Source organism: Nasonia vitripennis (genome assembly GCF_009193385.2).
Source record: "Nasonia vitripennis strain AsymCx chromosome 4 unlocalized genomic scaffold, Nvit_psr_1.1 chr4_random0003, whole genome shotgun sequence".
Taxonomy (NCBI): domain Eukaryota; kingdom Metazoa; phylum Arthropoda; class Insecta; order Hymenoptera; family Pteromalidae; genus Nasonia; species Nasonia vitripennis.
Genome location: NW_022279638.1, coordinates 971,952 through 986,532, shown reverse-complemented (window position 1 = coordinate 986,532; position 14,581 = coordinate 971,952). Strand labels below are relative to the sequence as shown.

At 34.3% G+C, this 14,581-nt stretch overlaps 1 protein-coding gene across 3 annotated transcripts in view; it reads right to left on the bottom strand.

Moving 5' to 3' along the window:
- LOC100119218 (disks large 1 tumor suppressor protein) overlaps positions 1–6,359 on the bottom strand; it is a 1,703,670-nt gene extending 1,697,311 nt beyond the window's left edge. Inside the window, exons 1-2 of one of the 3 annotated variants that reach the window (XM_032601902.1) lie at positions 6,180–6,341; positions 5,496–5,736 (exon numbers count right to left, since the gene is read on the bottom strand). The gene's annotated coding sequence lies outside the window, so the exon portion shown is untranslated. Of the gene's footprint in view, positions 1–5,495; positions 5,737–6,131 lie in introns of all 3 variants that reach the window. The other 2 variants (XM_031928125.2, XM_031928126.2) reach the window with 2 other exon arrangements.
- Between the last annotated feature and the right edge of the window lie 8,222 nt (positions 6,360–14,581).

Sequence of the window (14,581 nt, the reverse complement as noted above, 5' to 3'; positions counted from 1 at the left end):
GTCTACTATGTACTGTGTTACAGTTTTTAGTGATTTAGAGTTTATGTTGTCTACTCCTCCATTCTTTAATTTCATATTTTGAATTATGCCAGTAATTTCAAAGTAATTAGTAGGCGTAATAAAAATAGAATTATTATTTATCTTTGGTAATTTGACGTTTACATTCATTGGTTGCACTATTTGATCACTCAATGTTTTGCCGATGCCACTAAAGTAAGAGTTGAAATGGTTAGCAATATCTGTATGATTATTTATTAAATTTTTCCTATCATCATAAATCTGGTTTATATTTCTATCTTTTTTCGTATTTTTACCTAGTTTTTGTTTGATTACTCTCCACAGGTTTCTGGGATTATCACTATTTTTTACAACCTGATCTCTATCATATATTATTTTTGCTTCTTTAATTACCCTATTTAAAATTTTAATATAATTCCGATATTCTATCTTTAGATTCACATTATTTGGTTCAGTTTTCCATAATTTGTATAGTATTTCTTTTCTTTCGCAAGAATTTAGTATTGCCTTAGTGATCCATTTACTTCTTGGTACTTTGTTATTGTGTTTATTGTTTAATTTCTTTATGAAAGTAGCCCGTTGTACACAATTATTTATTTTTTCTAACAATGTATTCACAGCTACATTAGGATCATGCATTGAGAATACTGTACTCCATTTTTCTCTACTGGCTATGCTACTTAATTTATCATAATTTATTTGGGTTATTGATTCTTCTATATTTTTTTTTTATTAAATTTACTTAATGCTGTAAATAATGGGTAATGATCTGTTACTGTACTTAATAATTTAAAATGTAAAGTGTGTATTGTCTTAGCTTTAGTAAATATATTATCAATGCATATTCCAGTGTTATTATTCCTATCGGACGGTCTAGTAATACCTTGAAATCCCGGTAGATAACCATTATCCGAAAAATTGTTCAGAAATTCTTGACTAATATTATCTAGATTTAGTAGGTCAATGTTAAAATCACCTATAATTAAGTGATTATTAGCATATTTCTTGTTATATAGTAATTGTTTTATATTGGTAATAAATTCAATTTTTGGAATGTCATGTGATCTGTATAGTGCTGATATTTCTATATTGCCATTATCAGTTTCAATGATTGAATTAATTATTTTAAGTTTACCTATTTCAATAATTTCAGTACTTGTGTTTTTGTAGATATCTATCTTACCGATGTATCTCTGGATAACTGGAGTCAATGGATAGTCAGTAATTGCTATATACTTATTAATTCTGTTTATTAGAACTTGGCAGTGTTGACTATTGTTTGTAACATGCTTAGTATCGTACTGTGTTTTGTACGTATTGTTACTGTCTAGGCAATTTACGCAGCACATTTCATTTATCCTGTTACAGTATACACTATTATGAGATCCAGCACATTTCAAACACACCTTTTCATTAAAGCATTTATTTCCATTATGTCCAAACCTACCACAATTGAAACAAGGTTGTAGTTTTAAGTCATCATAAACTCTGCAATTCTGGCATCCTACAAAAATCCTGTTTTTGCTTTCTCTAATGTGTTTGTATATTTCACAGCAGTAACTTCTAAAATGACACTTTTGTTTTTTTATTTACGTACGTGTGCACAACTGTACATTTACTTTCAAATTTCTTAAAGTTTCTAGTATTTATATCCTCTTCTATAGTTTTTATGTCCATTTGTTCATAGTTATCAAATCCGACTACTTTTAGCCTGGGTTTTTTAACCTCTTCCTTTTCAATAGTACATGTATTGGATAATTTCTTAGTTAGCGATTTTTCGGTATCAATAGCACTTGCTTCATTCATGCAGCTAATAATAAATTCACTATCATTCTTGAATATCACTTTCTTTGTTTGAATTGATTTTTCTTTCTTCAAATAATGAGTGATATTTCTCTTCAGGTCATTACCATCATCTCTATTTTTCTTCTTTATAATGATTTTGGGAATTCGTTTTTGTTTAGGAATTTCATCAGTAAGAACTTGGGAAAAAGACTTGTTCTTAACTTGTTTAACATGATTCAGATATTCTTTGAGTAATGAGTTTTTATCTTGTAGTTCAATGTTTAATAATTTTGGTAACTTGTTTTCTTTCTTTAGAGTATGTATATCTTTTGCTTCATCCTCATCCTGCTGACTGGCACTGGAGGTATTATCTTCTTCTAATTCATTTAATACCATTTCTCTTATTTCGTTTATCATATTTAATCTTAACTGTGCAATTACTTTTCTTGTATCTTCATTTAGTGTTGTCTCATCGTAGTTTGAGGTTATGGCATTGTGTTCAGGGCAAATTACCATATTTTCTCCAATGAATTTTGTGTTATTCAATCTTTCAAAACAACTCTTATCATAAACACCACCACAAATAAAACACATCACAATTGAAACTTTTTTATTTTTATGGCACTTGTAAAAATTTATATCAGCCTTGTCAGGCGGCTTACTTTCGGGTGGCGCCATCGCACCGTAATGATGAAATTGAAATTATATCAAATCATATAATTTTTATACAAAAATTTAAACCTTAATATTTTAAATACTATAGGGTTCTCATAACCTTATAAACCCTGAATTTTCTTAAAACATTTAAAATTTTAATTAGCGAGCTAAAAGGTTAAACAAAAATAGTAATTTTTAGTTGTACAGGGTATACAGGTTGAGAAACAAAGAATTTGAATCTTAATATCTTCTAAACTAATCTGTTTTATAAGCTGAAAAAAATAACTTATCCAAGGTAAGCAAATGATCTGTCTTTTTTAAAAATTTTAGCTTAATTAGAGTTTTACTTCCTTAATCTTACGACATAGAAAATCCATCTTTATGGTTTTTTATTTTTAACTCCAAAACTAGTCGCCAAAGTGACTTAAAATTATCACAGAAAATAAGTATTATCGCTTTTTATCGTTTTAAATTTTTTCAAAAAGTTTGAGAATTTAGTTTTAAAGATAATAAATTTTTTTTTTAAATCACCTTTATCATAACAATTGAACAGAATGATCAATCTTACAAATCTTTTGAGAAAAATTAGGCAATTTAATGCTCTTTTACATGGTATTTAATAACATTAAACATAAAATGGTAGAAATCATAAAAAAGAATTTTCTAAATCCAGGATCAAAAAATATATATGCATGTTAAATTTTATTTTACTTTCAGAATTATGACAGTACACACACACACACACACATACAGCCACCCGCACGGATATTTTCTAAAAACGTATGTTTCGAACTCTAAGCAACTCCAAATACATTTCTATCAAGTTTTAACGAAACTGAAAATTGTACTATTACAGTTGTATACTAATACTCTGTAATATTACTGGTTAAATAAATAAATGAAAAGCTTACTCGAGGAGGAAGCAACATGTTCTTTATTTTGACGACCATGCTCTATCTTGCAAAACGTGCGCAAACGGTAATCATTCTGTAATTAACTCATAATTGACAATTTTCCGATAAAAAAAAGGTCTTTTGATAGATATTGTTTTCTATTAGAAGTCGAAAAATTACTGCAATAAAAAAACCGCTGCCAATTCATTGGCACGTAGCTTCCTTCAACTAAATTTATAGGTCTAATAAATAAAATATTGTTCGAATGTACAGTATAATCTGCCTGCTAATGTATGACGCGGTTTTTAGGCACGACCGAGACACGGAAGTGCCTTATAGTTTTGTCATCGAAAAATATGTGAGATGCGTAAAAACTAATTTTTTTTATCCCGATCGTCTGCGTTTTTTTAAAATGCGGACACAATTTGTTCAATTTTTGCGTGTTTTTTGAATAAAAATGTTGGTGTTACACGATTATTTCTAAGAAACTTTCATGAATCGGATTAAAAATTTGTGTTCGAACTCCCCTCGTAATAGTCAGGTGCCAAATTTATTTTGGACTTGATCCTGCATGCATACGCAGAATACGGTTACATCCGAAAATCGCTAAAAACGGTTTTTTGACTCTAACTCGAATTCTATGCATTCTACAAAAAAAAAGTTATATATAAAAGTTGTAGATCTTGAAATAATACAACTTTTCCTTTTTATACTTAAGCGTGAAAATGCTTTTAATTCGAGTTAACAGGCCAAAATCGATTTTTTTATAGCAATAAACCAGTATTTATCATACAACTTTAAGGCTATACATTATACATAAAAACCTTAAATATAAAAGTTGTAGATATTTTAAAAACACAACTTTTTACCGTGACAAACATTTTTTCAAAACGCTTATACATAAACAACAACCCTAGAAACGATTTTTGGTACATATAATTGAATAACAATTTTGGTGTGACACGCCCTATCTGGCCCAAAAGCTTTAATTGATTGCCTGACGCTTGCGCGAGGCGCGAGCGGCGGTGGATCAAGCGAGCGTTAGCGGTCGTGCCTTACACGCAAAACGCGAAGCCGTAAGGCCGCGTGTGGCGCGCTAGTTGATACATAATTTAATATATAAGTTTTGGATGGTTCATTGTCTAAGAGTTTGCAGACCGCTCTGATTTTTTATTATAGAATACGAATGCTGCCGTCAATTTTTTTCATAGAATATATCAGTATGACATGAATTCATAGGGAGGGACTTTAACGACGTGCAACGACACCCCTATAAGAGGAAGCAAAAGTTTTGAGAAAAATCGGTTTTTACATTTTAGCTCTTTACTTGATTTTTTTATGGAAAATCGCCAAATAAAATTTTGAAGCGTTTAACTACATTGTTTTAGAGTTATAAGAAATAAAAAAATTAAAAAAAAAATACAAAACCTTGATATCTTAAGAACCATAGGGGTTTGAAAGCTGCGCAATGAACTTACAATTAGTCAAAACACATAAAATACCTACTTCTTTCCAAAATCACAAATGCAATAAAGCCTTTTTACCTCTGTAATCGAGGCACAAATAAAAACTTATTTTTTTAGTTGTTTATTTATTATTGAAAAAATAAGAAGTCAAATCACTTGAAATTATAATGGAATATAGTTTGACACATGACTCACCGACATGATTTTTTTCGTGAGGTTCTGATGTTTAGTTTCAGAGATATGAATTTAAAAAAAGTCACATTTTTCATTTTATCTGCCGAACAAAGCGGTGGATCCTAGGACCAAACAATAGGAATAGTAGATAATTTTATTCTCTTTCAAATGTAATTTAGCTGAATTGTTTGTAATTGCAAAAAACGTAAAATAGTGTTTTTCAAAAATTTTAAAATGGCCATAAAAAAATAATTGATTTTTCCCAAATTCAGAATCTAAAAATAGATATGCATGTCAAATTCTATTGATATGGACGGAGTAGTTTCAGAAATATTACGGTATACATACACACACGCATCCATACGGACATTTTCTAAAAACACTGGATTTGAACTCCTAACACACCAAAAAGTATTTTCTAGAAGTTTTGACGAAACTCAAAATTTTAGTATTACAAAGCATCTTCTAGGAGGAAGCAATACAGAAAAAGTAGTTGAATTACTATTTGCGTAGTAGTTGCACTAGTAGTTCCAGCAGCAGTTTACTAGTAACTTGAGCTGCTACAAAAGATCCTCACATTTTATTCTTAAATCGTACATCTTATTCGTTGTTCTTTTTTATACATTCTCATGTATGTGTTTATTCTATATTATGATTTTCGCTGGGAATGCTTTCATTGCATTTAAATTTCACTATTACTAAACCTTCGTTCGTACAAACGAAAATTTATTCCATGTGATTTTCTGCAATATCACAAACAAAAAAAGATATTCAATTATAGAAGTCAATATGTTTGTTAAACACTGTCATCTTAAATTATATTAAATTATGAACACAAAGTTACATAAACTAGAGAATATTTTAGATCCTATTCTGTGTAAGTTATAAGTAGGTAAATAATAATATACGTTCAACATAATAAATATTTATAACGCTAAAATTGCTAAAGTTCACAGAAATTTTATTATTTATAACATTTTATCCATAAAATTTCAATGATTCTGAATTATTCCTATGGTCAAGGATAAAGTATAATAACTTTTATAAAAATTTGCAGAGGATTTGTAAATTCATTCTTGAATATTTTATTCATACATAATAATGATATATTCAAGCCATAAGTAAACAAATACACTACCCGCAAAAAATAGAGTATTGTTTAAAGAAATGTTCATAACAAAAATACCTATAATTAATAATATTTTTGTCTGGAGTGAATTTGATTAATTTAAGAATTGTGTAGAAAAATCAACTTATAACTAATATAGACTCCTAAAGAACTCAAATTTAGATGACTTATAATATTATATTATTAATAGAACTTATGACTTTCGAATCAACTTCCATACGAAAACGGAAATCAAGAATTTCATCTTTACCGACAAGAGTATTGCGAACTGCTGCCCCGTTATGGATTGATTGAAATTACTGCAAATGAATTATCTTGTTTTGATAAAAAACAAAATTGATAATAATAAATAGGCTTTATAATAAATCAATTATTATACTATGAAAATGGATATTTGATAGTATAGTATATTTAATTTGTTAATTAAATGCCTCGTGTGGAAATAAAAAAAAATCAAAACATGAGTTAAATAACTAGCAGAAAAATCTTATTAAAAAATGTTTTCAAAGACATTTTTTATAGAAATGTTTAAATTTTACAAACTTAGACAAAAATTATATAACCTTTAAATTATGATTATTATAGTAAGATACATAAAATAGTGGAAAATGAAAGAAAACAAAACATATTTGAGATCCTTTGATGACATTATCACATCGCTCCGTACGAAGACTAGCACAGTTCAAATTTTCAAACGAAAACTAGCACAACTCACGATTTGCCGCGAAGACTAGCACAATTTGCGACTTATATTACTTAAAATATGAGTATTTTACGTTTTTATTTGATTATTGGATTAGTTAAGTTCTTGAAAACCTTGGACAAAGAGAGAGAAGTTTTAAAAAGTTTCAAAAATTTCTAAAAAAAGTGAACAATTTAAAAAAATACTTGTGAAAACAATTTAAAATTTGGTAAAAACTTGTAAATTGTGAACATTTAAAAATGTTCATTAGGGACATTTTCGCAAAAATCGGGAAATTTTTATAGAAATTCGTTGTTTAAAGTTTGAGTTGTGCTAGTCTAGCGTGCGTCAAACATGTTTTATCTAGCACGGGATTTAGATTCACCACGACGAAGTGTTTGAGGAAGCGATTTCATAAGCTTATATATATTTATTCTCTTACTTTTTCCAGAAATAGTACAGAGTATAAATAAACATAGCAATACTCAGTACCTTGCACAAGTAAACGAAGCACTGGTATTACGAAAAAATTAATATAAAAATACTTTTAAACCAACAAACTTTCTTTGTTAAGCTTACATAAAATCAAAAACAAAAAACAATCATGTGTTATAAAAAAAAACGCATTTAACAATAACAACAATTTGTTGTGTATATTATGAAAAACACCTTTTACAAGGTAAAATGTTGGTAACTATAAGTTTGGTCTACATCCTGGTAGAAAATAACCCAACAGTTGATTATAATTGGCCAACGAACCTGCCAAAAACGTCATTTCAACCAACAGTTTGCCGTTGATAAGCATTTCTACCAGGGCATCTTCTTAAATCTGTACATTTGTATAAGAATCCTATTCTAATTTCTTCTTCAAAATTTCTGTATATGCTTATAAATATACGTTAATGAATGTAGTAAAATCAGTTTTATATATGTCAAGCATCAAGCATGAAAGTTCAGCAGGTGAGATAAGATCAGCTGACTAGTGTTTATTAAAAAAAGGTTACAATTTTCAAAAATATTATTTTTATGCACACTTGCCGTCCCGTTGTTTTATAGTCTACGATGTATACTGGCTAAAAACAACTTATTGATTACTTAACAATCATTATTTCCACGTAAATATGCACATTTATCGCCATTTTTAAAAAAAGTAGAGAAATGCATTAAAACACTTTATCCATACGCAAAAGTTAATGAAAAAAAAAAGAATCGTGAAGCCAAATTATTAAAGCAAAAATAATATTACTATATGATTTCAAAAATACTCATTATTTTTGCAAATTATTAAAGCTGGCTTGAGATATTTTCTTTGATATAAACTTTCACGTATATATTTAAAGATTTTTACAATAAAGCAAAACTCCTGTTAGATTATAATAAAAAAATGTTGTCGTTTTAATATGATTTAACAGATTTACACCTTAATAATAACAATTCGAATGTTTTATCGATAAACTATAAGACGACGGGACGGCAAGTGTGCATTAAAATAATTTTTTTGAAAATTGCAACCTTTTTTTGTTAAACACTAGTCAGCTGATCTTATCTCACCTGCTGAACTTTAATGCTTGATGGTTGACATATATAAAACTGATTTTACTACATTCATTAACGCATATTTATAAGCATATACAGAAATTTTGAAGGAGAAGTTAGAATAGGATTCTTGTACAAATGTACAGATTTAAGAAGATGCCCTGGTAGAAATGCTTATCAACGGCAAACTGTTGGTTGAAGTGACGTTTTTGGCAGGTTCGTTGGCCAATTATAATCAACTGTTGGGTTATTTTCTACCAGGGTGGAGACCAAACTTATAGTTGCCAACATTTTACTTTGTAAAAGGTGTTTTTCAAACCGATTTCATACCTATGTAATTCGTTTGATTAAAGTTCAGAAGAAAGGACCTTAACAGATAAACGACCTCTCGAGAACCTTGTTATCTTGCTGCTGTTGCTATTGATCAACCTTTATCATCTGAGGCGTGAGGATCTTGATAATACTGGCGGGCAATACTAGTAGGCTTGGATTTGTAGCCGGGTGACACGGGTATGCTAAGCTTGAGGTTGGTCGGACTTTCGGCACTGCCGATCTATAGGAGCAGCTCCGGCAGTCATAGTTGCGGCGCTTGCTAATTTTGGCGAAGTTTGCTGCACTAATACGTGAGGGCTGACCGAAACCACTGTAACGGCAAAAGAAGGAAGACCTTGTCGTTTATTGTAGACTCATTCCGAAGAAACAAGCGTATGAGGTCTTGGTATAGTTGCCGTTGAGGAGGCTGAAGTACAAGTCGCACAACCATACACGTGGAGGTCGACATTGCAGGGGACAGGTTTGTCGTCGAGCTCGAGCAGTGAGAGCTCGTGGAGTTGAAGACGAGCTTATAGATTGTCACATACGCACACTAGCGTGCATACGTGTAATGAAGCAAAGTAACAGCCAAAGTGCATCGCAAGCTCGTACGAACCGATGACACCTTGCACCCGCCTTATCACTGCATACTGATGTGCATTCGCGAGGCTTATTGTCTGATCGCGGGCAGTTCGTGACAGTCGGCGGGAGGCGCTCCTCTTGACATTCACAAGTTCCGTGAGGGCCCACTAAGGTAGACACACACCTCTCTCACTCTCACTAACAATAAGTAGAATAAATCCAGACTAAACAGCACCCATTGTCTTTGTCTTCCACCTTTCCTCAAGTCCCTGGGCTTGACCCTTGGACGCTACGAGCACCCTATCACCCGACTATCCCACGTAACAAGATTTTCCGTAGATCACGGTGTCGATCTCGCTTGACTCTTTTGTGGTAGTCCTGCATATCCTGGTGCGATTGGCCGGTGCCAAGTTTCCAGTCCACTGATATGAATCAAGGGTTACAAGATATTCGCTAATGTAGAGCATGCTGTTTTTTACTCTCTGGATTCATACGTCGAGTCTTGGCATGTATTCAATGCCTAAGTATTAGAAATATTAATTTTGTCGAGCGGTACACTAGCGGTAGCGCGAAGGTTCTTTGATAAATGCACAATCATGCACAATCACGTACAATCATGCACAATAAGTAGACAGATTCGCGAGAGTTTGTGCGCACCAAACAGTTCCGAAACACCATTGTTTTAGGCTATGTTTTATGTTTACACAATGTCGGTCATACTCTACTACTGCGTGTGCCTCTGTCCTCTCAAACAAATAGTGAGCCACGTTTGTAAACGATGCAAAAAAAAAATTAGATAAAGACAACTAGACAACTTCTAGTCTGAAAAATCTGATCCTCTTTCCTCAGAATATTTATGTAGATAGATGCTTACGCCGAACGTTCGGCTCTCTGCAACTGCGATTCGTTTCGTAAAAGGCAGTGACGCTTAGCAGATAACTTTATAATTCTTTTACCATTAGAGTTGCACATAAATATTATGTTCTGGGGACATTCGAGGCGTAGTATGGTATATTGCTGAAGATAACCTTATGTAACGTATTATCCCATGAAATATTCTTGTATTGTTGTACTTAAAAAGATGAGGATCGCACGGCCAATATTTTAAGAAATTGTTGCAAATTGATTTTTAATCATAATTATTTTGCTAAAAGAGAAAATTTTGAAGCAAAATATTATAATCATTAGAATTTCCTATTAAAATCTTTAAAATACATTACTCAAATATAAGCATCGAAAACATATCAGACAAGAAACCATTGGAGACAATAAAACGCACTAAGGTTAAAAAGCCAATTCAAAATATAATAGGGTAACGTTGCTCCCCGACGGCACAGTGTATAAAAACACATGCCATCGGGGCACTACCACGCCCCACGATTTATTTCGCATGCAATAACAATAACATTAGAGCAATACATTTAGAATTTAAATGATTCTTCTTTATGAAGTCGGGTCTTGGACGTAGCGTCTGCTTACGCTGGCGGCGCTGCTGCCCAGTGCGTGTAGCCACAGCTACTCCCTCGTCAGTGCCGGACGTGCCCTGCGTCCGGAACGATACCGTCTTCTTGGGCCTGTTGAGGGATGGGCTGGCGGGGCAGGGCGGCGGCGGCGATGTTGGAGACGCCAGGGCAGGTGGTGACGCAGCTGGTTGCGGCTGGGCGGATGGCATGGGCGGATGGAAGTACTTTTGGGTGATTGTTCTGGTGGTCGAACGGATCATGGGCTGGGCGGATGGCATGGGCGGATGGAAGTACTTTTGGGTGATTGTTCTGGTGGCCGAACGGATCATGGGCTGGGCGGATGGCATGGGCGGATGGAAGTACTTTTGGGTGATTGTTCTGGTGGTCGAACGGACGCCTGGATGAGGGAGGCCGTGGAGTGCCTCGAAGACAGTCTTCCTCAGCTCCTTGGGGAGGTACGGCCGAATAACGTTCCCATTCACTGCGCAGTACAGGGAGGAGCCCTCGATATTGAGAGGCTGCAGTTTCTCGTCTCCGACGTCGAGCAAGTGTGGCAGGTCCGCATCGCTTGCTTGCTGCTGAGCGAGGATGATGAGGTCCAGGCATGCCGGCATCTTGATGGCTTCTACTAGTGAAAGGGCGTCTGCAGCAGTGTTGTTGAGGCCTTTGACATAAGCTAAGGTTATCTGGAACTGAAACAGGAAATCCAACTGTCTTGACTGGCGTGGCGATGCTTTCTATGGAGGCTGCTGTGCTGCGAGAGATAGCTGCTTGTGATCCGTCAATAACGTGAAAGGGCGCCCCTCGAGGATGCTGCAGAAGTGCTTTACCGAGGCGAATGCGGCGAGAAGCTCCCTATCGTAGGTGCTGTAGCACAGCGCCTCTCGGTGTCCGAGAGCTTTCTGGAAAAGAAGCCCAGCGGTCTCCGGATGTCGTCATGGTCGTGCTGCTCCAGGGATGCACCGATGGCGACGTCGGAGGCGTCGGTATAGAGCCGTAAACGAGCGTCGTGACGCAAAAACGTAGTAGTAACGGTGTCAGCTAGTGCCTGCTTCGTCTTCTTGAATGCGTCTAGAGCTTCGTGTGTCCAGTTGAGAGACGACGGTTTCTTGCGCTGCGGCAAGAGCTTGAGCAGACCGTTGAGGGTGCAAGGAGGCGTGCAGTTCCAGGGATGCATCGCCTGTAATAGTTTACCAGCTGCAGAAAACGGCGAAGTTGCGATGTGTCAGCCGGCTGCGGAAAAACTTGAATTGCCTCGACCTTGCCTGGTGGTGAACTACAACCATCTTTTGAAATGCGGTACCCAAGATAAATGACTTCTTTCTTGGCCAGCATGCACTTATCTTGATTGATCTTGATGTGAGCCTTGCGTAGCGTAGCGAAGAGGGTCTTGAGATGCTCCAGGTGTAGTTCTCTGTCCCAGGAGACTACGACTATGTCGTGCAGATCGCGCAGGAGGTGATCCATTGCACGTTGTAGAGATTGAGCAGCGTTGCGAAGTCCCATCGAAGATCTGGTGAATTCAAAAAGTCCAAATGAAGTAATAATTGCAGTCTTGTGTGCGTCTTCAGGTGCGACAGGAACTTGATAAAATGCTTTCTTTAAATCTACAACCGAGAAGGTGTCGCCTTAGAGTTCAAGCAGAAGATCCTCTATAATCGGAAGTGGATATCTGTCTGGAACAGTGCGTCTGTTAAGCTGACGATAGTCGCCCGTGATGCGGTACGATCCATCGGCTTTTTGACTAGGCGGAGCGGGCTCGCCCACGAACTATCCGAAAGTCGGACGATGCCCATATCTAAAAGTATACGAAATTCGCGCACGCCGCTTCGAGACGTTCACCATGCAGCTGGCGTGGACGTGCTGCAGCTGGAGGTCCGTTCGTCACTATTTCATGGAAAGCGGAGAGGTCTGGCAATGAAATGATGGTGCTGCAGAAATTTGGGAGGGTGTATGTCTCAGCGGGGGTGAGCTCCCCTTTTATTAATTAGCGCCACTTAGTACACGGCCCCTAGCCTGGCCATCTGCAATGGTTTTCTTTATTTTAATTTACCTCATTGTTGCATCGATTTCCACTTATTTGGGTGGGTTGTCAGAGATTTATGGCTTCCTTATTGTCCGGCAGCCCCGGGGAGTTTCCCCCTGTTTTACCTGGTTTATTCAGGATCGTCACCCTTTCTTCTCCAACTGCGCGCGTCAGACGTTGGCTTGTCTTGTCGCGTTCTGCGTTGTCGACCATCGTTGGTTCCCCAGCCTCTGTTATGCTTGACGTTATATTCGTGTTTGCTTTGGCCGGCCAGTCTAGGTAATGGTAGGCTGACGTGACAGTACCGAAAGGTAAATTTACCAAAAGATGAAAGTGTCAATGGTCAGAATATTCATTTTTCAAAAATTCCGAAAAATTATTCACGACAGGTAAAAATGCCAAAAAATAAAATGCCGAAACATATATGTTGACCGGTAAATGAACGAAATTTTAACTATTTTAAACATATCTTAGTTTTCGGCATTTTTAACTTTCGGCATTTTTACCCTTTGTGATTTTTTTCGGCAATTTCAACTTTTAGCAACTTTACTTGATAAGATTTGTTTCTTCAGTATTTTTAACTTTTTGTATTTTCATTTATCTGCAAAATAAGCTTCGGTACATTTCTCCCCACCCATATTGAGAAACTTAAGGTATTATATACAGCAATCATTAATTAACTCTTTTAGAAGCCAACACAAAGAAAAAGTAACTGCTCAAAATCTATCAGAAAATAATGAATAATAGAATAATAAGTTTAGACAAATGTACAAAGACATTGTATATTTATCAAACTAAAATAGCAACAAAAAAAATCATCAAACAAAAATCTGATTAAAACAGTATCGTATTTTATAATACCTTATTGATAATAGATCAATAGATAAGATATTATAAAATACACAGATAACAGATCAATAGATAATTAATTTGTGTTTTTATATAGCCAATACTTATTATTTAACTTCAACTGTCACATTAACGTTTAAGTGTGTTTAACTATATACTGCATTAAATATTTATTTAAATGTACATTTTTGAAAATGATTCATATTTATGTGATTCTTAGTGTAAGAAACAATTAGAATTGTAAATAATTCTAAATATTGTGATATGTCAACACTAAAAAATATATATATACATCAATTTGCTAACATGGCGGGTATGCGGTTGACTCCCGACAAGTGTCCCAGCTATTTCATAAACAAACAAAAGCGGTTCTCTACGCAAATTCAATCAACCCAGAAAGGATCAAGACTTAGAAGCGGTAAAAATTTAAATTGATAAAATGGCTACTTTCGAATATTTAGACACTATAAGTAAAGATTCAATTCAGAAAGAGAGAACTTGTAATAATATTGATAATTCTAACAAATTGATTAGTAATAAAAATGATTTAATTGTGCTCCTAAATGTTAGAAGTATGAATGCTAATTTCGATAGAGTTAAAATTTTATTTAAGAGTCTAAGTATCAAACCATCTGTTGTAATATGCACTGACATATAACTTATATAACATTCAAACAAGTTAATCATAGTATATATGAACTGATAGGATCCAATGGGACATATGACTGCTATTACAGCGATAGTAGGTTAAATAAAAATGATGGGGTTATAGTCTTTGTTAATAATAATTTAGTACAAAATACCGAAGTTGTTAAATATGGTAGAATTAAGTTTGTAAATACTAGAATTAAGTTAAATAGTAATATTGAAATATCGTCCATATACAGATCTCACGAAATACTAAAAACTGAATTTATAATGGATATGAATAAATACTTAATCAGAAAGAAAAACATCAAATATCATCTTGTGATTGGCGATTTTAATGTAGATCTGTTAGAATGCGATT